The sequence below is a fragment of the Peromyscus eremicus genome, chromosome 23, assembly GCF_949786415.1.
Source record: "Peromyscus eremicus chromosome 23, PerEre_H2_v1, whole genome shotgun sequence".
NCBI classification, from domain to species: domain Eukaryota; kingdom Metazoa; phylum Chordata; class Mammalia; order Rodentia; family Cricetidae; genus Peromyscus; species Peromyscus eremicus.
In genome coordinates, this window is record NC_081438.1 from 28,576,344 (window position 1) to 28,600,565 (window position 24,222).

Here is a 24,222-nt window from a genome sequence, read left to right on the forward strand (position 1 = left end):
CCTTCTATTTGCTTAGGTTAACTGTAAAAGTCACCTCACATTTCTCTTGTTTTAAGAATAAAAGTGGAGCCGGGCGGTGGTGGCGCACGCCTTTAATCCCAGCACTCGGGAGGCAGAGCCAGGCGGATCTCTGTGAGTTCGAGGCCAGCCTGGGCTACCAAGTGAGTCCCAGGAAAGGCGCAAAGCTACACAGAGAAACCCTGTCTCGAAAAACCCAAAAAAAAAAAAAAAAAAAAAAAAAAAAAAAAAAAAAAAAGAATAAAAGTGGGAAGTGCTTTGTTCACACCACTCTTAAGTCTGGAGTCCACTGGTAATCCCTTATAGATCTTTTCACAGACCTTTTATTGTGAAGAGATTTAGCCTCCCTGGCCAGGGAAGGTAAACAATATAACATTTCTCCTTTCCTTTTCTCCCTCAGAACCCTTCCAATATAACAATCCCTGCTCTCCACCATATTCATGGCTTCTTTTTTTGTTAACTATTATTGTATGCAAATATGTACATACATATATACATGCATATTTCTAAATATAACCTCTTCAGTCCCTGTTACTTGTATGGATGTTTTCAGGGCTGATTATTTGGTACTGGACAAGCGACTGGTGTGCTCTCATGCTCCCAGCTTTCCTCAGTTACCTGTAGTTTTTTATGTGGGGTTGAAGCCTCATGGGCTCTTCTCTGCCCATGTTCTCTGCCCATGTTCTCAGTCTCATCCATTGGGACTGACCTCTACAACTCTGCATATTGATTGATTGTGTTTTTCTGTAGTGGTCTCCGTACATTGCAAAGAAAAGTTGCCTTGATGAGCAGTGAGGACCACAATTATCTGTGGGCATAAGGACAAATGTTTAGAGATTGTTGTTAGGGATGATGCTGGTTTAGCAAATTAGTGGCTGTAAATTCTCTACCAATAACCATGACCTCACTAGCACTGAATAGTTAGGTTTGTTTCCTGTATCAAGCATGGTTGCCCTCTTGTTGAGCAGGTCTTAAGTCCAATGAGTCCAATTTAGTCCAAGGTACACACACATGCCACAACTGCACCCGGGTTGTCATGCCATGCTGGTTGATGCGGTTCACAGGTGTCAGAGCTGGGAAGGACTGTGAGTTGTCTCCCATCTCTGGAATCTCGCATGGTGCTTTCTGGTACCAGGAAGTCTAATCCAAAGGGAACAGAAATGCAGGTCAGTTCTTGCTCTGGGTACCACAGCCATTTTATATCCTGGGTTAAACAACAGTATCCTCTTTTGGAAACAGTGCCTTTTTAGCTGTTTCCAAGGGCACAGTGCTTTTCATCCCAGTGCTGCTTTGCTGTTCTCCTTTCTCCTGCTACAAAGTAGAGAAAAGAGGGATGGAAAACAGGGAGTTTGGAGGACACTGTGAGACATACGTGCTTGGGTCTGTGGGAAAATCTCACCTCTGGAGCCAGCTTCAGTGAGTTTACATAGCACATGACAATTTCCTAACAAAAGGTATTCATTCCACTGTAAAACTGAAGAAAATACCTTTTTCTGAAGAACTAGAGAAGCGAGAGAGAAGGAATCCAGTTGCTTGCTGTGCTGTGTATTGAGAATGAGGACAAAAAGGAGGTAAGGATTTTTGCCCCACCAGAGGATTATCAGGGACAAAACTTGACTTTGAATTGTAAACCTCTGATATCTTCATATTTTGTAAGATCATGCCACACAGCTTCCAGAAGCCACGATCAAAGAGGATCAAGCCAACAAAACTATCTGCCTTTACCCCTGGGTAACTTGAGATACTCTCTGGCTATACTTGGGGTGAGGGCCAAACTGCTTGAAGGCCTGTACCTGCAATTAGTGTGTGTCTACACCTGGGAGAAGACAGCCTGAAAAACTGGAGGAATAAATAAATGCCTTTTCACCTACAAACAAGCAGCACTATGATTGATACTCCTTATTCCATCTTCCAGTTTATGTTTGGGCCAGGATTAACTATTGAAAAATATCAGGCCTTTTTTTTTTTTTTTTTTTTAATGGCTTAGGTCAGTCTAGATGTTATCTGTTACCACTCTATGAGGCAACAACAAACATCTATATTGGAATATCTTCCATCTCTTCTTTGCCTGCCTCTCCAGAGAGTCCTCTGAGATTTTCCTCTTTTTTCTTCCTTCCATCCCCTTGTGAGCAACCACTAGGAAAGGGAAGGCTGCTATACTCTGGCAGAACTCTTAGATCCCTGTATCCCACCCTCTCTCCTTAGGGACCACACTGAAGGGAGCCTATAGACACCAGTCACTCTTGACTTTCCACACTGTGACCTTGATGAATCCTTTCAGATGAATGCTGGTGTGCAATTTGCTTTCTCCTTTTCATGCAGACATGTCCTCTAATCCACGGAATAACGCCACCCACATTTACCGTGGGTTTCCCCATCTCAATTAATTTAATCTAGAGAAATCTCACGGACAAGCCTAAAGGCTGGTCTCCTACATGATTCCAGAGCCTTTCAAATTAACAATCTTAAGAAGCACAAGAATTATCTCAGCCAATTAATTAATTTTTAGAAGGACAGAGTCAACATGTCAGCATTTTGCAACTCTGATAAACTAATGGATCCAGATATACATTCCCAATTACTATTCACGACGCAACAAATTTTGTACATCTGACAGAATTACATCACCTAGGAACTACTTGTTCCACATATGCCCACTAGTTGGGATACTCAAACTTACAAACAACATCTTAAAAAATTAGGAAACAAAGTGATCAACGAACACCTGTGTTCAAACGCCTCACTCCACCCAGGGCAGAGCTCTGAGGCTCCTGGTGCTGCAGGCAAAGGCCAGAGACCAGCTCACAGGGAACTAACTTCCTCCAGGAGGCTGAGGAAGAAGAGGAAGTGCCTCTTCCATGTAACCTTGGAAACCGGGGGAGGCATTCTGGGGAGGCTTTCCCTTAGCACCACCCTTAATCTGCTCTGGCAGCCTCAGAGGCGGAGCAACCCAGACTCCTGCATAGCAGCGGTGACGGTGGTAGGGGCAGGGAGCTAACGGTGGAGTCGCTCTGCCCCTTTGGTCTGCATCACTCAAGGAGGGGGAGGGAACGGCCATCATGCTGTCCTGGCTTCCGCGGCTCAGTGCCGGCCGCTGCGCTCAGCGTAGAGCCCGGTGCTGGCACGTGCCAGGGCGACGGTCCCTGGTTCTTGATCCTGAAGGGGCTCTTCCTTGTCACAAGCTCTTTTGGCTGAATTCTTGTGACGATTTTGTTTTGCACGGACCTCTTCAAGATGGGGTGGCTGCGGCACCCTCCGGGACCAGAAAATCCAAGGTGAGGAGAGCATTCCACTGCCAGGTTCCCTGTAGCACGGAAGGGTAATCAATTGGAAAATTCGGGCATGGGGAGAAGGATTTCTTCTTTAAAAGAAGCACTCTTCCTTTCCTCAGGGATTTCCATTTCAATTTATAATCACCCATTGATTTCCTGGTGTTTTTTTTTTTTTAATTTCCTGATGTACAAGCAGTTTGTTTCCTTCCTGCTCCTTGTTATCGCTATCCCGAGAGATCCTGCTGTATTTCAGACATTTACACAGTGACGCGATGAAGAGGACCTGATAAAGGGAAGAGTCAAGGAGTTATATCGTGTTGACTCAGCTCCATAGTCAAAGGAGGGTTGAATAAGGTCCTTCTTACAGCCCTGTGAAATGTTTAATGCTCAATGATTCTGAAAGGTAGTTGTTTATTACCAAAATGTTTCATTTGCTTACTGAGTTCCAGGCATTTGCCTAAGCTCCCGATTCTGTCACTTAAGCTTCTTCCTGAGCTGAGTTCCTTCATTATCTTATTCTACAGGTGAGGAAACGGAAGGCACAAGGATTAAGTAGTCTTCAGAGTTAGTAAAGCCTAAGATTTTAGATAAAGCCTGAATGTTCCTCCATTCATGTGCGACTGTAGTTATGTTTGTTTTCATGTGCACATGGATGACTTTTCAGCTTCCAACAGAATGAGTTTTACAGCTCTACAAATCTCTAGGTCCAACACCCACTCGTACACTTAGAGAACTTAATGGTTTCTGTAAGAGTTTTATGCTGGGGTTTTTGTTTGCTTTTTGATTCTTCTGATTACTTAAAGTTGTTGAAGTTATACTTGTTAATTTTAGAAGTATGGTTGCCTTGAATGTTGAGCGTGTTTTTGTTTTAGGCAGATGTTGTGTTTCTTTTGGGGGACACACTGGATGCATGGGTTACAGAAGTCGATCATATGACAACTGCTTCAGCTGGAGATGTTGCCCGGAGAAGATCTCATCACATTTGCCAAGAAGCAAATGATGCTACTACAGAGAGTAAAGCAAGGTGCACAGGTACGAGGTTTGATATTACAGTGTTTTGTTTTGTTTTCTTTTGTTTTCATTACCTAACATGAAATCTAGAATGTGAGCTTGAGAGCAAGCATTACTTCTCCATGGTCTCTGCTTCAGTTCCTGCCTCCAGGTTCCGCACAAGTTTTACCCTGACTTCCCTCAATGATAGACTGACCTGGAAGTGCAAGATAAAATAAAACTTTTATTTCCTATGTTGCTCTTGGTCAGAAAAAGGAACTAGAATAGATAGTTAATCTTCATGCCAAATTTGTCTGGATTTGAAATCACCTAGGAGACACACACCTCTGGATGTATGTTTTGGAGAGTAGGCTGGGCTCACATTCAGTTTCCTTTCTTATACAGCCCATGCCACCTGCCTAAGGGTGGTACCACCCACAGTGTTGGCAAGGCCCTCCTCCATCAATTAGCAATCAAGCAAATGCCCTACAGACATGCCCACAGGCCAATCAGATGGAGGCCACTCTTCAGTTGAGGTTTCCTCTCCCCAGCCTTGTCAAGAGTCTCCTGTTGTTTACAGCTGCAGATGACAGGCTAGCTTCATGGGATTCCCCTGCCTCTGTTTCCCATCCTGACAACAGAGTGCTACCACATCCAGCTTTACACAGGTTCTGGGGATCTGAACTCAGGTCCTCATGCTTGTGTGCCAAGTACTTTACCCACTAAACCAGCTCCTTGGCCCACATTTTAAAAAAATGGTACTAGAGGTAGAACCCAGGGCTTTGAGCAAGTTCTACAAGCATTGTACTCTTTTTTTTTTTTTTTTTTTTTGGTTTTGGTTTTTCGAGACAGGGTTTCTCTGTGTAGCTTTGCGCCTTTCCTGGGACTCACTTGGTAGCCCAGGCTGGCCTCGAACTCACAGATTCGCCTGGCTCTACCTCCCAAGTGCTGGGATTAAAGGCTTGCGCCACCACCGCCCGGCAAGCATTGTACTCTTGAGCTGTATGCTCACCCCTCTTTTTATCTTGTATTTAAGACAAGGTCTCACTAAGTTCCCAGGCTATCCTTGAATTCACACTGTTGTTGTCTTGGTCACTTTTCTGTGGCTGTGATAAAACAGCATGACCAGGGAAAGACATAGAATGAAGGGTTGATTTAAGTTTATGGTTCTAGAGAAATAAACACCCATGATGATGGAGCTGAGTGACAGATGACAGGCAAAGAGGCTAGAGCTGGAGCTGAGGGTTCACATCTCACAGCACAAGCTGAAAGCAGAGAGAGCGACTTGAGCTATTGATTCCCTTACCTCTGCTTCCTGAAGAGCTGGGATTGTAGACCAGCAGCAGCACTGGGCACAGCCCTATGCCACAGATTGTCTGTTCTTCCAACTGTGACAGACACTTGGTTTCTTTCCAGTCCGGGACTGTTTCCCCTCTGCTAGGTGCCAACCTCACCTTCCCTCTTCTGACTGCAGAAGCTGTCTCCAGACATTACAAGATGTTCCACAGGTGTCAGATTACCTTTTTTGGAAGCTACTGGTTTAATCCCCAAGCCCTGTGCCTCACACCACTTCCTTGCTCTCTTGTGATTGTGAGCTCTCTGCTTCCTGTATTGGCTGCCATGTCTTCCTGTTGCATGCATTCTTATCTGTCTGGAAACATAAGCCCAAGGAAAATCCTCCTTTCATAAACTGCCTTGGTCACAATGTTTTAACATCATGGGAATAGGAAAGTAACTAATACAGAAGTTAATATCAGGGATGAAGTATTGCTGTTGAAAAGCCTGGCCATGTTGTTTTTGTTTTTGTTTTAGAGGAATGTGAAGACTTTAGGACTTTGGACTAGAAAAGTGGTTGGACACTGTAAGTAGAGATTAAAGGGTCATTCTAATAGGATCCTAAAGGCAGTAGTGCTGAGAGCCATGTGGACTAGGGAGACACAGCTCAAGGGGTTTCACAGGGGAATGATGTCAGCAAACAGACTGGAGGCCGTTCATGGGATACTTTGGCAAAGAATCTGACTGCCTTCTGCCCGTGACCTGAGAACCTACTTGTGGCTAAATTTAAAAAGAAAAAAAAAATGTTGCAAACTTAGCATCCCATCCCAGGTATGTGCTGGAACAGAGGCTGTGATTGTTAAGATTAGTAACTTTAATGATCTGACCGGAACAAACGGAAGAGTTCTCCCAGGCCAAGACCCCACACAGCACTTCTGATTTGTAAAAGGAAAAGGCCGAAAGCATTTTCTGCTCCTAGAAAGCAACTACAAACGAAAGCTGCTGCCAGTGTGGTTCAGGGAGATGAGGGTCCAACCCAAGCTGGCTGCAGAACTTGGCAGTGCCACCTCCTTGGCGCTGGCTTCAGCATGAAGGATGCAAGAGTAAAGGGGTCATAGATTCATGCTCTGTGGTTTCAGAGAACGGAGGCCAGACAGCATGTGGCAGGGGAGTCCCCACATGATGGCCCTGAAATGTCAGGACGTCCTTCCTAAGAGGCCATCGTGTGAAGTGAAAGATATTGGAGGTATCAGAGCTATGGGATATCTGCCAAAGAGAGCTTCATAAAGAGGGTGGAAACAGCCTGAGAAGTGAAAGATAAAGAAGTATCAGAACTATGGGATGTCTGCCAAAGAGAGCTTTACAAAGAGGGTGGAAACAGCCTGAGAAAGAGGTATTAAGCAAAATATCCCCAGGTAGTGGGTAACTCCACCCATGCACTAAGCCTAATCAAACCGAATTTAAGTCCAGGTTTTAAAATGAGCAAAGCATTCTCCGGTGGTCTCAGGGGAAGAGGGGAAACCACCAGACAAGTTTATGGGCCAGACCTTAAATACCCTGTAGGAAAGGTCTTGAGTAGCTCTAGGGAAGGAGCCGACCCTTGTCAGCATTACACCTGGAAAGCACACAAGACTGGACATGACCCTAATGGCTTGCTTCCAAAGCAGCAGGCATCTGCCACCAAGATGAAGATGTGTTATTGCCTCATGAGGTAAAATGGATAGACAGAGTTAGGAAGCTTCTCCAACGGTGTCTAATTTCTTTATGAAAAGTCTTGCGGGCCGCAAGAATATATCATAGAGATTCAGCTGTGTATTAAAGCTGAACTTTGACCAGCCAAGGGTCTGTCAAAAGGCAAAGCCATTTATTATGAATATTTGGTGTTACCCAGCCTTTAATATTTCAGCTGTCTTATGCTATGAAATCCTTGTGTGCCCAGACCTATTGGTAAACAGTTCAGCTCCCCAGACCTGCTGAACCTAAGTTACTAACTGCCCTGCTGACAAGCTGGCAGAGACATGTAGCTTTGTTTCCTGTGCTAGTGAAGCTCAGGCCATCCCCTGGCCTTGAGGCCTGCTGGTTCTCCAGAGCACTTTGACTGAGAACAAAAGAGCTTTTTACATATCAAGGTGGGAGATAAAACAACATTCCTGAGGAGGCAGGCAATGAGGTGCCCAGGGAAAGAAAAGGCAGGTATATTCTGTAGACAGGGACAGAACCGCATGGCGAGAGAGAAGAGAGGATGACAGAGGTTCCATAAAGGGTAAGCAGATCTCGAGTAGAGTTTTCTGAGTGCCAGGAGTAGAGAGTAGCAGAAATGGAGAAAGAGGACACAGAGGACGATGATGAGGCTGAGAGAATTGACATTAGTCGTTAGCAGGACTATGAGCTAGGGACCTGGATGGAACTGCAGTTATGGAGACAGGATTTCATTCCCAGAGAAATAAAGTAGATGGATATAGATATGTCTAGACTTATTCCTCCTGCCTTGAATGCCTGGTGGAGCTATAGCTGAATTGATAGAATTTTGTCTTAGAGGAATAAAGTTAATACACATGAGAACATAGTGTATGTAGATTTTTTTCCCTCATATCCCATGCCAGATGTAGCTAACCCCCGGGAACCCTGGGTACTCCATAGGTATTTTTTTTTTTTTTTTTTGGTTTTTCGAGACAGGGTTTCTCTGTGTAGCTTTACGCCTATTTCCTGGAACTCACTTGGTAGCCCAGGCTGGCCTCGAACTCATAGAAATCCGCCTGGCTCTGCCTCCCAAGTGCGGGGATTAAAGGCGTCCGCCCGGCACTCCATAGGTATTAAAGGCACACATGGGAACCTGAAGATGTGCAGATGAACTAGGGTTGAAACTCCACTGAATTCTCATACATTTTCAAGAGGTCCCATTTATTAATTTAGTATTTATTTATTTATTATTATTAATTGTTGTTCTCAGTGTCTGTGCTACTGGTGTTATATTTAGGAAGTGATCTCCTGTGCCAATGCGTTCAAGAGTACTTCCTACTTTCTCTTCTAAAGGGATGGCTTTTAAGAGAGCTTGCTGCTCTTGCAGAGGACCCAGGTTCAAATCCCAGCACCCACACAGTGATCAGAACTATAACCTGTAACTCCAAGTCCAGGGGATCCAAAGCCTTCTTCTGGCCTACATGAGTACTGCATGAATGTAGTGCATATCTATACATGCAAGTAAACTCTCTTTTAAAGGGGTGTGTGTGTGTGTGTGTTCCATACCTGTAATCTCAGCATTCAAGAGGCAGAGGCAGGAGGATTGCCACAGTTTCAGGCTATCCTGGTCTCTGTCGTGATAGCAGAGGGGACTGGAGATGATGTTTGTATCATGTTTTATACTGCAGAGTAGATCTCAAGCCTCACATAGTTTTCTTTCAGTTTCTGGTTTTAATTGGGTGTTAATATTTACTGGATGGAGTTTCCCTCTGAATCCTTGGGTTGCCACCTGGCTGAAATTAGTTCTGACCTGAAAGGCTCTGAGTGTGTCACAGGGGTCAGGAAGATGTCTGTGTGCCTACAGAGGAGAATGCTGAAAAAACCCTGGAGACATTTCAGTGTGGCTTCAGGAACTTCAGAAAATGACCAGAGGAGAAAAGCAACCCTTTGCTGCTGCGGCTTGCCTGCCAGGTGCCACCTTCTCAGGAAGGTGGAACCTTAAAGGAGCAAGGACCTGGATCCTGGCCATGTGCTGACTGTTGGGTTGTCTGTCTGTTTTTCCAACTCTGGGAATAGAACCCAGAGAGCTTTCCCCAGGCCAGAAAAGTGCTCTATTCCAATCTCCTAGTCCCAAGTTTATTTGTTTCTTTTATTTATTTATTTGGAGACAGGACCTTGCTCAGTAGTCCTGACAGCCTAGAGCTTCCTGTGTAGACCGGAGTGGCCTCCAGCTTTCAGTGATTCTCAGGGCTCAGCCTCCTGAGTGGTGGGGTTAAAGGTGTGAGCCACTTGTCCTCCCCCAGGTGCTTTTTCTCTCTCTTTACACTGGGGTTCCTGTAGGCTAGGCAGCTCTCAGAACTATATCCAGAGTCAAAGGCAACACTGAATTGATCTTCATTGTGCTCATCCCCTAAATGTGGATCAGAACATGAGCCGCCATGACAGACCCAAGGGCCAAATTTTCATGATTATACTGATATGACAGGACACTCCTGTTTTTGAACTGCTTTTTTTTTTCCCCACAGAGCCTTGTTAAGGAGCATAGGCCAGACTGGAACTCACAATCCTCCTGCCTCAGCTTTCCGAGTGTTGGCATTACATCTAGTTTCTTGTATCTTTTGAATTTCTTAGATTTTTTTTTTATTTTAAAAGTAATATACAATCAGAAGGGCAGGAACAGCAGGCAAGAACAAAAATCCCAGAAACATGTAACAACAACCACAACCCCCCAGAATCATGGAACAGCAACAACAAAAAGTAAATGGAACTCCTTTTCTGGAGTGAAGTTTGAAATAAAATCAGAATGTTCAAGAGTGGTTACAGAGCTTCTTTTGAAAGATCACCGAAACATTCATTGCAAACCTCTCCCCCAGGAAACAGAAGAAAGGAAGCCCCCAACTCTAAGGAAATGCATCATCAGCTTTATCACCACGCCACGCCTCCCCCAGCCTTGTCCTGTTGCTTCAGGGTAAAGTGGAGCCTGAGTCCCCTGACTGGAGGCTACTGAGTGGCTTGTGCTGCTATTAGAATGAATGATATTAATAACCAAAGTCCTGGTGCTGGACTTAGTAGTTGGTAGAGGTGGCCCTGAGCCTACAGCAGGCCCTGGAACCCGAACTCTAAACAAAAGCAATGCAAGCAGGGCCTGTGGTGGCGCGGGCTCTGGAGGCTGAGGCAGGAGGCTCCACCACGAGTCTGTGTTTTTTAAAGGACCCGCTCCCACACACACACACTCCAGAAGGTCCTAGTTCTATTTCCAAGTATGATAAGTTTCCCCTGGCTTTTTGAGTTCTATCCTTCGCCCCAAGAAGTGACTAGAAAAGAATGTTAAAAACCAAAACAAACAAAAAGAGTCTCTTGTGGTGGCAGTGTGTCTGAGCTTCAATCACTGTTTGTTTTGCACAAGGGAAATGTATATTTCTTTGAGTGGCTCTGTCATAAAAATCTCTCCATGCATTTAAACCCAGCCTCTGAAGGCTCCTAAACCCTGAATGTATGAAAAATGAAGCTGGGTGGAAGCTGCTGTTACTCTTAGCCCCCTTTTCTTTGATAAGGTTTTGTACTGAGTGTTGGATTCATGCCAGCACCGTTTGTTGAAGATGCTTTCTTTTCTCCATTGTATAGTTTTGGCTTCTTCGTCGATAATCAAGTGTTCATAGGTGTGTGGATTTATGTCTGGGTCTTTGATTAGATTCCATTGATCCACCTGTCTGTTTTTACGCCAATACCATCAGCAATAGGTTCTTATATCAAGTTCTGAATAGTAGCAAAGAGCAATATCCTTATATTTGGGAGTCTATGGCACCTCCTCTCCTGAATTAATTTTGAAATCTCACAGGTGTCTTTCTTGATTTTCCATTTGTAATATATGCTTTCAAGGTATTCCCAAATCACTCTCTGGATATCATTAGCACATATTGTAATGCCTCCCTAGTCAACTGTAAATGTATTCATTTCAAAAAATGAATACAATAATAACATATATAAAATAATAAACAATAAAATATTTAAAAGTTTAAAAGTAATACCAAATAACTTTAGGGGAGAGTAACAAAAGGTGAAGAACTAATACATCTCATCCAATAAAAAATATTTTTGCATGAAATCTTTTTGATAGTAAATAAAAAGATACAAGCATATGACTCAATCCTTCTCTTTTGAATACAAACAGATCAGCAGCAGAATATCTGAATACTCTGGAGATTGCTAGATGAAAACATAAGGAGTGAATTTCAAACTATAACTACAGAGAAGGACCTTCTGAACAAGAATGCAGTCGCTTGGGAAATAAACAAGATTTGATGCATAAGCCAACATAACACTTAGAAGCTTCTGCACAGGTATTCTGTCTTCTTTAGAATATTCTGCATGGCAGTGTCTCCATGATCTTTCTCTGCCTGTTTGTTGGTGGTGTATAGAATAGCTATTGAGTTTGTAAGTTGATTCTGTGACCTGCCACTTTGCTGAGACTGTTGATCATCTCTGTAAGTTTTCTGGCAGGATATTTGGAAAATGTTGTGTATAATATCATATCGTTGACAAGTAGGGATACTTTGATTTTTTTCTTTTCCTATTGGTATGTGTTTAATTTCCTTTTAAGGCTTCATGGTTCCAGCTAATGCATCAAATACAGTAATGAAAAGGACTGGGCATAGTGGACAGCACTGATTATTTTCAGATTTGATTGGGATTGATTCAAGTTCTTCTCCACTGAACCTGACGCTGCCCGTGGGTTTGTCATAGAAACCTCCATTCTATTGAGGTACCATAGGACTTTTATCAAAAAAAGCATGTTGGATTTTATCAAAGGCTTTTTCTACATCTTTTAAGATCATCATGTGATCTTTGCCTTGAGTCCATTTATGTTATTTCTCAGAATTGAAAATAAACTTTCAAACACAAAATTTTCTTATCTAGAATATAGAGTAAATTTACCTGGCCTTGATAAAAACCCTGAATCTGGAGCTGCTCATATGAAGAAATGAAACAATGAAATGTAGTATAAAAATATTAAATTGGGAGGTCAGAGTTTTTTTGTATTCACAACTGCAGAAGGCATAGTTCATATGAGAGGATAAGGTGGATAAAATAATATTTGGATGTTTACCTCCACTTGAAACTTTCTTTCTGCATAACGTCTGGCCGTGGGTCTCTGCACTTGCTCCCATCTGCTGCCAGAGGAAGCCTCTCTGATGATAACTGGACAAAGCACTGATCTGTGAGTATTGCAGAATATCATTAGGAATCATTTCACTGTGTTTTGTTGGTTTGTTTTTTGCCTGTAGTGTTTGATTCCACCCTAGGTCTCTGGACTATCCAGTCTCCAGTTCCTGGCCATCAGATAGTATAGGGCACCCACTCCCTCTCATGGACTGGGCCTCAAGTTAAACCTGCCATGGTCACGCAGTCTGTGCCTTCTCTCTCTGCTCTCTACTCTGTGTTCCCTCTCTGCTCCCTGCTCTCTGCTCTGCTCCCGCCATCTCCCCCCCCCCCCGCCCCAGACCTAGCTCCCCTCTCTCCCTCACCTTTCCCTTCTAATAAAGCTCTCTGTAACTCTAGTAATCATGGCCGTGGCTCCTGACTTTTCCACCAGTAACCAGCGCCACCAAACAGTACTGTTTATCTTTCAGTAGACACTGGGTTTTATTTCTGATTTTAGAGGAAATTCTTTGAGATTCTCTCAGTTTAGATTGATGTTGGCTGTGGGCTTGCTACACACTGTATTCTATGAATGTATGTGTTCGTTTTATGCGGTGCTGTTTACCCTGTGAGAAAAAGTCATGGGGCACAACAAAACCCACTATAAGAGTTTATTAGGAGAAGGGAGGGACAGGCCTGTTTGAAAGACATGTGTGGGAGAGGGAAGAGAGGGTAATGGGATCCGCCTTTCATGGACTCCTCCAACGCATGCACATATGGGCCTACACTACACCATGCATGTGCATAGATTACGTGATCACACTGCACACAAATTACATGACCGCACAGCACACAGATTACATAGGTACGGCCCAGGAAGTGACTAAGCATCTTGCCAACACATGCGAGGTCATGGGGCATGGCTAGAAATTCTATCAGTATGTCCCTATTTTAAGCTTTTGTCATGTGTGTTACAATCTGAATAATCACAGAGGTTAGGTACCTAGAAAGGCACCAGAAGGAGGAGAGAATCTTCCAAGGAAGTGAAAATGGAACACTGAGTTACTAAGTATAGACACTGTCTTATAGTGACAGGATAGGAAAAGGGATTCCAAGGAAATGGAACCAGGAAACAAGGAAAAGTTGTACTGTCCTTTCCCCCATGTTCCCCGTGATGGGATGGTTAATATCGATTGTCAACTTGACAGGATCTAAAAGTCCCTTAAGAGACTCTGGACTCCTCTGTGAAAGATCATCCACATTAGGTTAGCTGAGGTGGAAAGGATCACCCTAAATGTGGGCAACACCAGACTGAACAAAACAGACAAAGTAAGCTGAGCACCGCCCCCCTTCCCCTCTCCCTCTCCTTCTCCCCCTCTCCCTGCCCCTTCCCCACCCTCTGCTTCTTGATTGTGGATGCAAGATGACCAGCTGCTTCAAGCTCCGGCTGCCATGCCTTCCCACCACGATAAACTACACCTTACAAACTGAACCAAAACCAACCCTTCTTCCTGAAGTTTCTTTTGCCAGGCATTTTCACAACAACGAGAAAGTAACTAGTACATTCCATTGGGAAACCAGTCCTTGTACCTCTGGATGCTCTCTAATAACGGATACCTCCAGGCAGCCTCCTCAGACACCTCTTCAAGCCTGCTTCAGGAAAGACTTAGAGGTAGATTCTGTTGCAGTTTCAGATTATTGCCACTAGGTGGCAATATGGATCCTGCTGTGGGGTCCTAAAAATAGGTTTCTAGCAGCCTGTGAAGTAAACGTTTAAAATGTCTCTCAACGATTTCTTTTCTTTTTCGTTCTTTCTTTCAGCAAGTGTTTCTTTTAATTTATGACTCGCTAAATTTAACTAGGGTTGATTGGGTGAGCATGAGTGTGGTCTTGGGTGACAAAACTTTTCCTGGAGGGACAGGGAACCCACAACACACCAAAGTACGGATACTACCAAAGTCCAACCTGGTGAACCGATGAGTTGTATTGGGGTTGCTAACAACAATATGGGGTGGCCGGGCGGTGGTGGTGCACGCCTTTAATCCCAGCACTCGGGAGGCAGAGCCAGGCGGATCTCTGTGAGTTCGAGGCCAGCCTGGGCTACAGAGTGAGTTCCAGGAAAGGCGCAAAGCTACACAGAGAAACCCTGTCTCGAAAAACAAAACAAAACAAAACAAAACAAAAAAAAAAGAATATGGGGTGAGAGGTTACTTACTGGAACAGAAATGACTCAAAGACAGCTGCATCACATGAGGAACTGTGTATTAAAAGGTCTCAGCATTAGGAAGGTAGAGTACCACTGACCTAGGTCCTAGATTTTAGGAGGTCAGAAAAAGTAAAGGACAAAAGGGAGAAAGGAGATAGGGAGGCAGGCTTCCTCAGCAATTTTCTCCTTTTTCTTTTCTTTCTTTTTTTCTTTTTGTTCTTGTTTTGGTATGATTTGGGTTCGGTTTTGCTTTGTTGTTTTTCAGATTTTTGTTGAAGGTGACTTTTCTGGTCTTGTTTTGGGGGTTGTTTACTGTTGGTTTTTAGGTGGTTTTTTTGATGGGGTGGGGATTGTTTTTGAGACAGGGTCTCATAGAGCCCAGGCTGGCCTCTGACCCACAATATAACCAAGGAAGACCTTGAACTTGAGATCCTTACCACCTCTTCCTCCCACCTCCTGAGACCATGGGTGGTCAGTCATCAATACAAGTACTCAAGACATGACTATGAACTACATTCACAATGCTGTACAACAGATCTTCAGCATTTACCCATCATGTCTAGCACTTCACACTTTTGGAGCAACGTCTTCCCATGCTCAACAACTCATAATGAATAGATGAGACTTGGGAGAGCCTGTGTGGGACACATTGCTTGTCTGTTGGAATGAGATTAAACTCAAATGTATTAACCAGGCATGAAGTATGTGGAAATGTCTTTTTCTGAAAATCCTTCTTGCCTTCAGAAACTGAACTTTTGCTGGACCTTGCAACCAAGTTAATAACGTGCCTGGGAATCATTCAAAACTATGTACCTACCCTGCTGCCTTACTATGTACTCAGCCTGTTTAACTTGCCTTTAAAAGAACAATGTAACCGACCTCACCATGCCTTGCAATTCCCACGTAATCAGCATTTACAACCTAAGCTAAAGGCATAGCTTCAATCTTAAATTACGTACTCTCCCATGTCCCTGACCCAGAATGATGGGGGTGCAGGTTGTAATCGTTTGCTGAAAGCAACCTTAAACAAAATAAATACCCCATAAATGTTCAAAGCAACGTGTGGGTATAAAGACTGATAACAACTGTTTGTAGTTTCCTTGCTATTCTGGGCCAGGTGGGATCCATACAGTAACTTCTTACCTTGTAGAACGTTGTTAAAGACTTCTAGAGAAAGGAATCCCTCATGCTTTCTCATGCTGTGTAGCAAAGCTCTTCGTTAGGGACAGACTTCAGACACACACAACAAACAGGCCACAGACAGATGGAAGGCACAGAGATAAAAGTAGAGAATTCAAATTTGGGCTTGCTCTTAGTCTACACGACTCAAAGAGGAAGTCTCTCTATTCTTAATGCAATACTAATGCAGATGTACACATCTGTAACTCTAGACCTAAGGAGGCTGAAGGAGGAAGATTATAAACTGATGACCAGCTTAAGCTACATACTGAATTCCAAGCTACCCTGGCCTACATAGTGAAAATTTATTTAAAAATTATTTAAAAAACAACAGAAAAGATCAAATCTGCCAGACAGTGGTGACACACGCTTTTAATCCCAGCACTCAGGAGACAGCGGCAGGTGGATCTCTGTGAGTTCAAGACCAGCCTGGTCTCCAGAGTGAGTTCCAGGACAGCCAGAGCTATATAGTGAAACTCCTCTGTCTCAAAGCCACCCTCCCACCAAAAAAAGAAAGAAAAGAAAAGATCAAACCTATATAACACTGATATGGGTTGTTGCTGTAGTTCATGGGAGCTTTTCATTGATTCTTCCCCATTAATGAACAATGTCTGACTACTGCCAGACAAGGATCTGTATCTACTTGCCAAAATAATAAGATTTTAAAATCCTCTTTAATATTCTTTGGTAGGAATCAGTTCTGGGACTGGAGGGCATGTCTCAGTGGTAGAGCACCTGCCTAGAATCCCCCAGTGAGGGGCTGGGGTGTGGCTCAGTGGTAGATCACCTGCCTAGAATCCCCCAGTGAGGGGCTGGGGTGGGCTCAGTGGTAGAGTACCTGCTAGCATATGTGAGGTCCAGTTCCTGGGTTCCATCCCCAATACCTCAAACACACACACACACACACACACACACACACACACACACACACGCACACACGCACACACGCACACACGCGCACACACACACCTCAATTCAGATTCCACATTTTAAGGGCTCAGCATATACATGTGACTGACAGCTGCCCTTTTGGAAAGAACAGGAATCTTAAACAAAGAATCTCTGGGCATAGCTTCCTCATGTCCAAATCTTGATCTCTAGAATGAGTCCTGCATTTCAATAACTACAGATCATGAGCACTACTGTCTACTGTTAATTGCTTTTCAATGATCAAGACTGAGTTGCCAGGTCGGAAGTCACATCTGAGTCTTTACTTAGCATGAATTCCCTCCTAGAAAAGGCCACTGTCTTGACTATGACGATTAACTATTAACTGTTAACATTACATTCTTCACTCTCTCGATGTTCTCTCCCTGCATGCTCTACTCTATGTACATAGATAAATGGAATCAAACAGTCTTTGTCCTCTTGTGAGTGGCTTATTTCATTTGGCACAGTTGTCCTCAAACTTGAACTACGTTGTGTGATGTATCAGAATGTCCTTCCTTTAAATTTTTTTTATTTCATTTTTAAGTGTGTGTGTGTGTGTGTGTGTGTGTGTGTGTGTGTGTATGTATGTATGTATGTATGCGCATGCGCATATGAATGCAGATATTCAAAGAGTCCAGAAGAGAATGTCAGATGCCCAGGACCTGGAGTTTAAGGCCGTTGTGAGCCACCCAGTATGATACTAGGAACCAAACGCAGATTTCTACCAGTGAGTGCTTTAACCACTGGCCATCTCCCCAGCCCCGTGCCCTTCCTTTCTAACGGCCGAGTGCACGTGTGTCACATTCTGTTTAGTCATCTGTCAGGTGGTGGACACTTCACTTGGTGTCCTAATTTGTTGGTGTGCCAAAACACTGACCGGCAACTTGAGGAGAAACGGGGGTTTTTGGCTCACACAGCCCAAGGACAGCCCACCCTTGAGGGAAGTCAGGGCAGGAACTCAAACAGGAACCATGGAGGAGAGCTACTTACTGTCTTGATTCCTCTAGGTTACTTAGCTACCTTCCTTACACAACCCAGGGCCACTTGCCCAGGGATGGCAGTGCCCACAGTGGACTGGGCCCCTCCATACCGATTACCAATCAAGAGAATGCTCCCACAGGCCAGTCTGATGAAGATGATTCCTCCATTGAGGTTCCTCGTCCCTGGTGAGTCTGGTTTGTGACATGTTGACAAAGACCAACCGGTACCCTGGGGCAGTTCCATCTTTTGCCTATGATGATTCTGCTGCTGTGAACAGGGGTGTACAAATATCTTTTCACATCCTTGCTTTCAGTTTTCTAGCATTTATGCCCAGAAATGGAATTTGTGTCTCATATGGCAATTCTGTTTTTAAATGTTTAAAGGTTAGCACCATATTGCTTTCCAAGGGGTCTTCACCAGCAAGACACAAGAATTCTAATTTCTCCACATCCTTGTCTACACCCCCTTTTTGAGGTAGGGGTAGTTTCAATAGTTGCCACTGAAAGGAAAAGTATCCACTCGGGACCGCCAATACCAAGTTCTCAGCACAAAGGAGATTTATTTGCCCCAGAGGGACAGAGGGCAGGGAATAAGAGACAAAGACAGGAGATGGAGGACAAGGGAGAAGGGGAAGGGGACACGGGAAATGGGGAGGGGGATTTGTCCCAGAGGACAAAGGACTGCCTGCCTCTGGATAGAGGGGAGACAGAGGTGGCCCATAGGAAAGTGGCGGTTTATAAAGGTAAGGGTGAGGGCTGGAGAGATGGCTCAGACGTTAAGAGCACTGCTTGTTCTTCCAAAGGTCCTGAGTTCAATTCCCAGCAACCACATGGTGGCTCACAACCATCTGTAATGAGATCTGGTGCCCTCTTCTGGCCTGCAGGGATATGTGCAGACAGAACACTGTATACATAATAAATAAATCTTAAAATAAATAAAGGTAAAGGTGAAAATCCCATGTTAGGATGAAGTGTTTACTTTTAATTGGGCATGTTAATGAAGTGAACCAAAGGGGGCTTCTGATTGCTGGACTTCAATACTTGGATAGCTAGACCTTGATAGTCAGCCTCAGGAGGAGGAAGTGGCCAAATAAGGGAATGGACCTTGGGGGCTAGCCTTAGGAATGCAAGCTAAGGGATTTTAGCAAGGCAGAGGGAATGGGGGAGAAGGCTGGCCAGGGCCATGTTTGCCAGGACCAGGCTGACTAGAGTCCCTTCAGCCACCCCAACAGGTATGAGGCAGTAGTCTCTGAATTCTAGCACAATTCATTTGGTCACAGTTCCTGGAAGCATGAGTTCCTCCTTTCTTCTCTTCCTCCTCCCCCTCCTCCCCTCCTTCCTTCTCTCTCTCCTCATGTTCTTCCCCTCCCTCCTCCTCCCCTCCTTCCTCCTCCTCCTCCCCTTCTTCCCTCCTTCCTTCTCGTCCTCCTTCTCCTCCCTAGCATGATTCTGCAAGCCTGCCTGACCTGGCTTCTCCTTTCTTTCTACCCACACCCCACCTCTACCCCTTTTTAAAATACAGCATCCAGTGTAACCCAAACTGGCCTCAAACTCACTATGTATCAAAGGATGACCTTGAATTACTGATCCTTCCCCCTCCACCTCCCAAATTCTGGGATTACAGCCATGCAATGCCACACCTGGTTTCTGTGGTTCTGGGGGTGGAAGGCAGGATTTCATGTATGCTGCACAGGCATTCGAGCATATAAAAGTTACGGTCCCCCGCTCACAAAATTACCTTTCTATGTGATTTTTAAATTTATATATTTTATATATTTATATATTTTATAAATTTATATATACTCGAGACTCATGTGAGCTAAAACTCTACCTACAGAAAATATTCAGTCACTGAGACCATCAGAGTTGTCTCTGTTTATAGAACGTCTGCCTTGGGCTGGGGAGATGGCTTAGGCGGCAAAATGCTTGCCGTGCATGCAAGAGGACCTGAGTTCATTTCCCCAGCACTGCACAGTTATGCAACCTTGGCACCGAATAATGGGAGCGCAGATTGTGAGTTCAAGGACAACCTGGGCTACATAGTGAGACTCCAGGCAAAAAAGTTTCTTCTCAAAGGCCTCTGGGCCTTGTTTTTCCTTCCAGCCATACCTCCCAGCACTACTTCTTCTCTGTAAATGGAAAAAGACTGGCTCTTCCTCCCTCCCCCACGTAGCCTCCACTGTGCGCCATAGAAATGTAGACGTTTATGAGTTGCCTTGCCTGGAAAAGTTAGTGACAGCAATTCTAGGATCCCTGCCAAGTTCCACCCTGAGTAGAAACTGTTGTCTTTTTTTCTCCAAAAATCTTCTCCAAGGTGACAAATGGGTCCTGTGGGAGGAGATAACCGGGAAAAGTGGAGGGTCTGACCACCTTGAGAGAAGTCCTTACAAAGAAAAAAAAAGCCAGACTCCATAGTGCAGGCTTATAATTCCGGCTCCTCAGGAGGTTGAACTGAAGAATCACAAGTTAAAGTCTAGCCTGGGCTACAGAGTGAGTTCAGTGCTTGCCTGAACAAATTAATGAGACCATTTATCAAAAAAAAAAAAAAGTTAAAGTAAAAATCGGGCTGAGGATGTCACTCAATGATGGAGTGTTTACTGAGTATGTGTAAAGCTCTAGGTTCAACCCCTAATACTGAAATAAAGTATTGAGAAATAGACAATAGATGGATCCATAGGTGAGTGGTGGGCGGAAGAAAGGAGGGAAGGATAGATAATAGATAGATGTCAAAGATAGAAAGCTTTAATTGATAAATATGTAGCTAGAGGATAGATTTAGATTATAAACTGATAGATGATGATAGATCATCTATGATAGATAGATGATAGATACTTGATAATAGATAGAAGATGAAAAGATAGATAATAGATGATAGGTAGGTACATGATAGATTAGATAGATAGATAGATAGATAGATAGATAGATAGATAGATAGATAACATCATTTTCAATGGACTAGTCCCTGGCTAGTCTCAGCTTTCAATGGTCCAGGAAAGAAATGCCCTTCTGTTGTACCCAGAGTCCCCCAAAGACCATCAAGAGACCGATCCAAATGCAAAAGCAAAGAGTTCTTATTTTAAACCTGGGTCTCTCCATCCATCTGACGCAGCAGCTGAGCAGAGAGACCCTGAGTAGCAATGGGGCAGGGTTTTTAAAATGGTTAGGGGAGGGCATCGGGGGAATTCCAACTCTGTATAGTTACAAGCTCAGGACTGGTGCTTACTTTTTTCTTACCCATTTTCTCTGACAATTAGACATCCCATTTCTTATCTGTAGGAAACTTGCTCCCTCTAACAGCTATGGTATATAATCTATCATATCCTTTAGGTGATGGCAGGAAATGTCTGGAACTCATTTTTTATGTAGCTCTTAATTGTCTGAGTCTAGGAGCAAGACATCCCTGGTGGGTTCCCAGGGCCTAAGGGTGGAGGGGCAGCACATCCCTGGTGGGGTTCCCAGGGCTTAGGGTGGAGGGGCAGGACATCCCTGGTGGGTTCCCAGGGCTTAGGGTGGCGTGGCAGGACATCCCTGGTGGGTTCCCAGGGCTTAGGGTGGCGGGGCAGGACATCCCTGGTGGGTTCCCAGGGCCTAAGGGTGGAGGGGCAGCACATCCCTGGTGGGGTTCCCAGGGCCTGCTGGCTCCTAGTCTGACCCTTCTCAAAGATGGCTGCAACCCTGTCATCTTCTCAGTTCTTAGTCACAGGGGTTTGAAATAGAAAACCATTGCTTACGCCATTTGCATTTGAGAACAAGTCAGTCTCCCGCCTAAGCCTCAGTGTCTTTGTCTATGAAAGGAAGGACAATAGTCTACTGAACTGTGCAAATGTCAGAGTTAAGAACCCTTGCAGAGGACCCAAGTTCAGTTCCCAGCACTTATTAAAGTGTAGCTCACAGCTGCCTCTAACTCCAGCTTCGTGAAATGTTGACTCCTGGTTTTTGGATTCCACAGGCTCTCTCTCTCTCTCTCTCTCTCTCTCTCTCTCTCTCTCTCTCTCTCACACACACACACACCCACACACACACCCACACCTACACACACACACGGGGGGGGGGGGGAGATAATGAGTATAAATCTTGTTTTTAATTAAGCAGCTATGTGAATTAATAATATAACACAAAATGCAAATGGACTGGCATGATAACTCAGCTACTGAAATGTTTGCCTTGCAAGCATGAGTTCAATACCCAAACTCACATTAAGAAAAGAAAAGGGGCTGGGCAGTGGTGGCGCAGGCCTTTAAGAGGCAGAAGCAAGCAGATCTCTGAGTATGCGGCCAGCTCTGGGCTCAGGGTTGGTGAGAATGGGGAGCACCATTATAGTTAAATTGACATCATTTTTCTCTGCATGGTCCTGCAGACCATTTTGACAGAGCAGAAGCCCATGGAGAAAGTGAAGACCTCTGAGCTTGAGCCCTACTCTATCTGAACTCAGAATCTATGTCCCTAAGTGTTAGGGAGACCGCTGAGCAGAAGACTGCCAGTTCACAATCATATATTCCTCACCATTGTTGGTATTTGCCCTTTTTCTGCCACATGAGCTGCTTGCTTTTCCCTGCTTCTAAGACGGCCTTCAAGGGTTCTCCTTCCATGATCCACATGTTTGTCTCAGAGTTGCCATACACAGGTAGACATGAGTAAATTGTAGCACATGGGGAATAGACATGATGCCCTTGAACCATAACATGAGTAAACAAATTTTTATTAATATTAAAGTCTAAATAACAACCCACATTGAGAACACCATAAAAAGGAGTTAAACAGCTCTTTTTTGTGGCACCTCCTAGGCGGTTGGCTGTGTCAAGATGAAGCTGAATGTCTCCTTCCCTGCCACCAGCTGTCAGAAACTCATTGAAGTGGATGATGAACACAAGCTTCGTATGTTCTGTGAGAAGCCCATGGCCACAGAAGTAGCTGCTGATGCTCTGGGTGAAGAGTGGAAGGGGTATGTGGTCCGAATCATTGGCAGGAATGAAAAAGTTTTCCCATGAAGCAAGGCATTTTGACCCATGGCAGCGTGCACCTGCTGTTGAGTAAGGGCCATTCTTGTTATAGACCAAGGAGAACGGAGAGAGGAAGCACAAGTCTGTTTGAGGATGCATCATGGAAGCCAATTTCAGTGTTCCTAATTTGGTTATTGGAAGAAAAAAAAAAAAAAAAAAGGAGAGGAGGATATTCCTGGATGGACAGATACTACTGTGCCTCGTCACTTGGGACCTTAAAGAGCTAGCAGAATCTGAAAGCTTTTTAATCTCTTTAAGGAAGATGATGTCCGCCAAAAATACATGGTCAGAAAGCCATTAAACAAAGAAAAAGCCCAGGACCAAAGCACTCAAGATTCAGCATCCTGTCACTCCTCATGTCCTGCAACACAAAGGCTGTCATATTGCTGCTCTAAAGAAACAACAGACAAAGGAAAACAAGGAGAAGGCTGCAGAATGTGATGAACTTTTGGCAAGAGAATGAAGGATGCTGTAGGGCCCTGGTCTTCTCCCATATTGAGTAAAGCCGTTGCCTGCTTGCTGACCTTGACCAGATGTCCTCCCTATTCTAATTCCCTGCCGGTATCCACCCTCCTGAATGCTTTAGGGAAGTTCCTTGTTTGTGTATCCTGCATATTGGGCGTTAACAGCTTAGATGCAAGAATGTAGAACATTCAGTAGCAAACTTCTGCCCTCCAGGGATCCGCCATTGTGCTGTAAGCCTGTATTTAAGGTTTCCTCCCTCTTTCAATAAACGGCATTTGGCATTTGGCATTCTGCTGAGGCAAATGACCCGCTGTCTCTTGTCCCTTATTTTTTAATCCACAGCCCCTCGCTCGGACATGGTGAATGGGTGACAGTAACGCGGGCGTTACCATTACAAATGGAGGTCCCTACCGAGATTCTACCAAGACGTTACCAAGATCCGAGAAAGAAGGAACAAGCTGATGGACACCCGAAAGGTAAGGCTGGCCAGCAATTTAAAGAAAAAAGAAAAGATGAGGGTGAATTGAAATGGGTGCAGCTAGCTCACAGTCAGTTGATTGGAATGCTGAGGCAGGAAGGCACCGAAGTTAAGAAAGGGCAAGACAGCTAAAGATTTTAAATAAAAAAGGAAATCTTCCCAAAAGAGAAAAGGGAAGGAAAGGAAATTTCCCGTTAGAAAAGGGAAAAAAAAAAAAATCTTAATCAAGAAAAAAAGATTTTCCCGGTAAAAAGGGGAAAAATTTTGAAACTAGGCCTAAAGATTGGGGCCCTGTAGAAGAAGGATGAACAAAAGAGAAAAGCCCCTTCCCAGTGGTAATGGAGGAAGAAAAGGCTCTTTCCAATTGTAGAATTTTCAGGATAGCTGAAACTCTGAGCTCTTTCTGCAGTGCAGCATCTGAATTACTAAGAATCGGCAGGTAGGCCTCATTGCTGCTGGCTGAATAGCAAGAGAGCCCAGAGGTTAGAAGTTCTGCTGTCTGTTTGCTTATTTTGGTTCAAATGCTTTTTATTTCTCCCTCAGAGTGGGAATAATTCAATATTTAGGATCCCTTCGTGGGAAATGTTTTTCTGTTTTTCCCTTATGGTGG

General features: G+C 44.3%; 1 protein-coding gene, 2 long non-coding RNA genes and 1 pseudogene across 4 annotated transcripts in view; 3 read left to right on the forward strand and 1 right to left on the reverse strand.

Annotated features, from left to right (window-relative positions):
• LOC131898197 (uncharacterized) overlaps window positions 1-2,827 on the reverse strand; it is a 16,155-nt gene extending 13,328 nt beyond the window's left edge. The window contains exons 1-2 of one of the 2 annotated variants that reach the window (XM_059249304.1): window positions 2,744-2,827; window positions 637-1,158 (exon numbers count right to left, since the gene is read on the reverse strand). The gene's annotated coding sequence lies outside the window, so the exon portion shown is untranslated. Of the gene's footprint in view, window positions 1-636; window positions 1,922-2,743 lie in introns of those variants that run through there. The other variant, XM_059249303.1, reaches the window with a different exon arrangement.
• On the forward strand, window positions 271-1,895 carry LOC131898201 (uncharacterized). The gene is made up of 2 exons (XR_009375872.1): window positions 271-1,589; window positions 1,676-1,895. It is a non-coding gene; the product is annotated as an uncharacterized LOC131898201 (long non-coding RNA).
• LOC131898200 (uncharacterized) lies at window positions 1,983-11,877 on the forward strand. The gene is made up of 3 exons (XR_009375871.1): window positions 1,983-4,322; window positions 11,407-11,575; window positions 11,836-11,877. It is a non-coding gene; the product is annotated as an uncharacterized LOC131898200 (long non-coding RNA).
• Window positions 11,878-13,960: 2,083 nt separating this feature from the next.
• On the forward strand, window positions 13,961-23,129 carry LOC131898199 (small ribosomal subunit protein eS6-like; annotated as a pseudogene).
• Window positions 23,130-24,222: the final 1,093 nt, after the last annotated feature.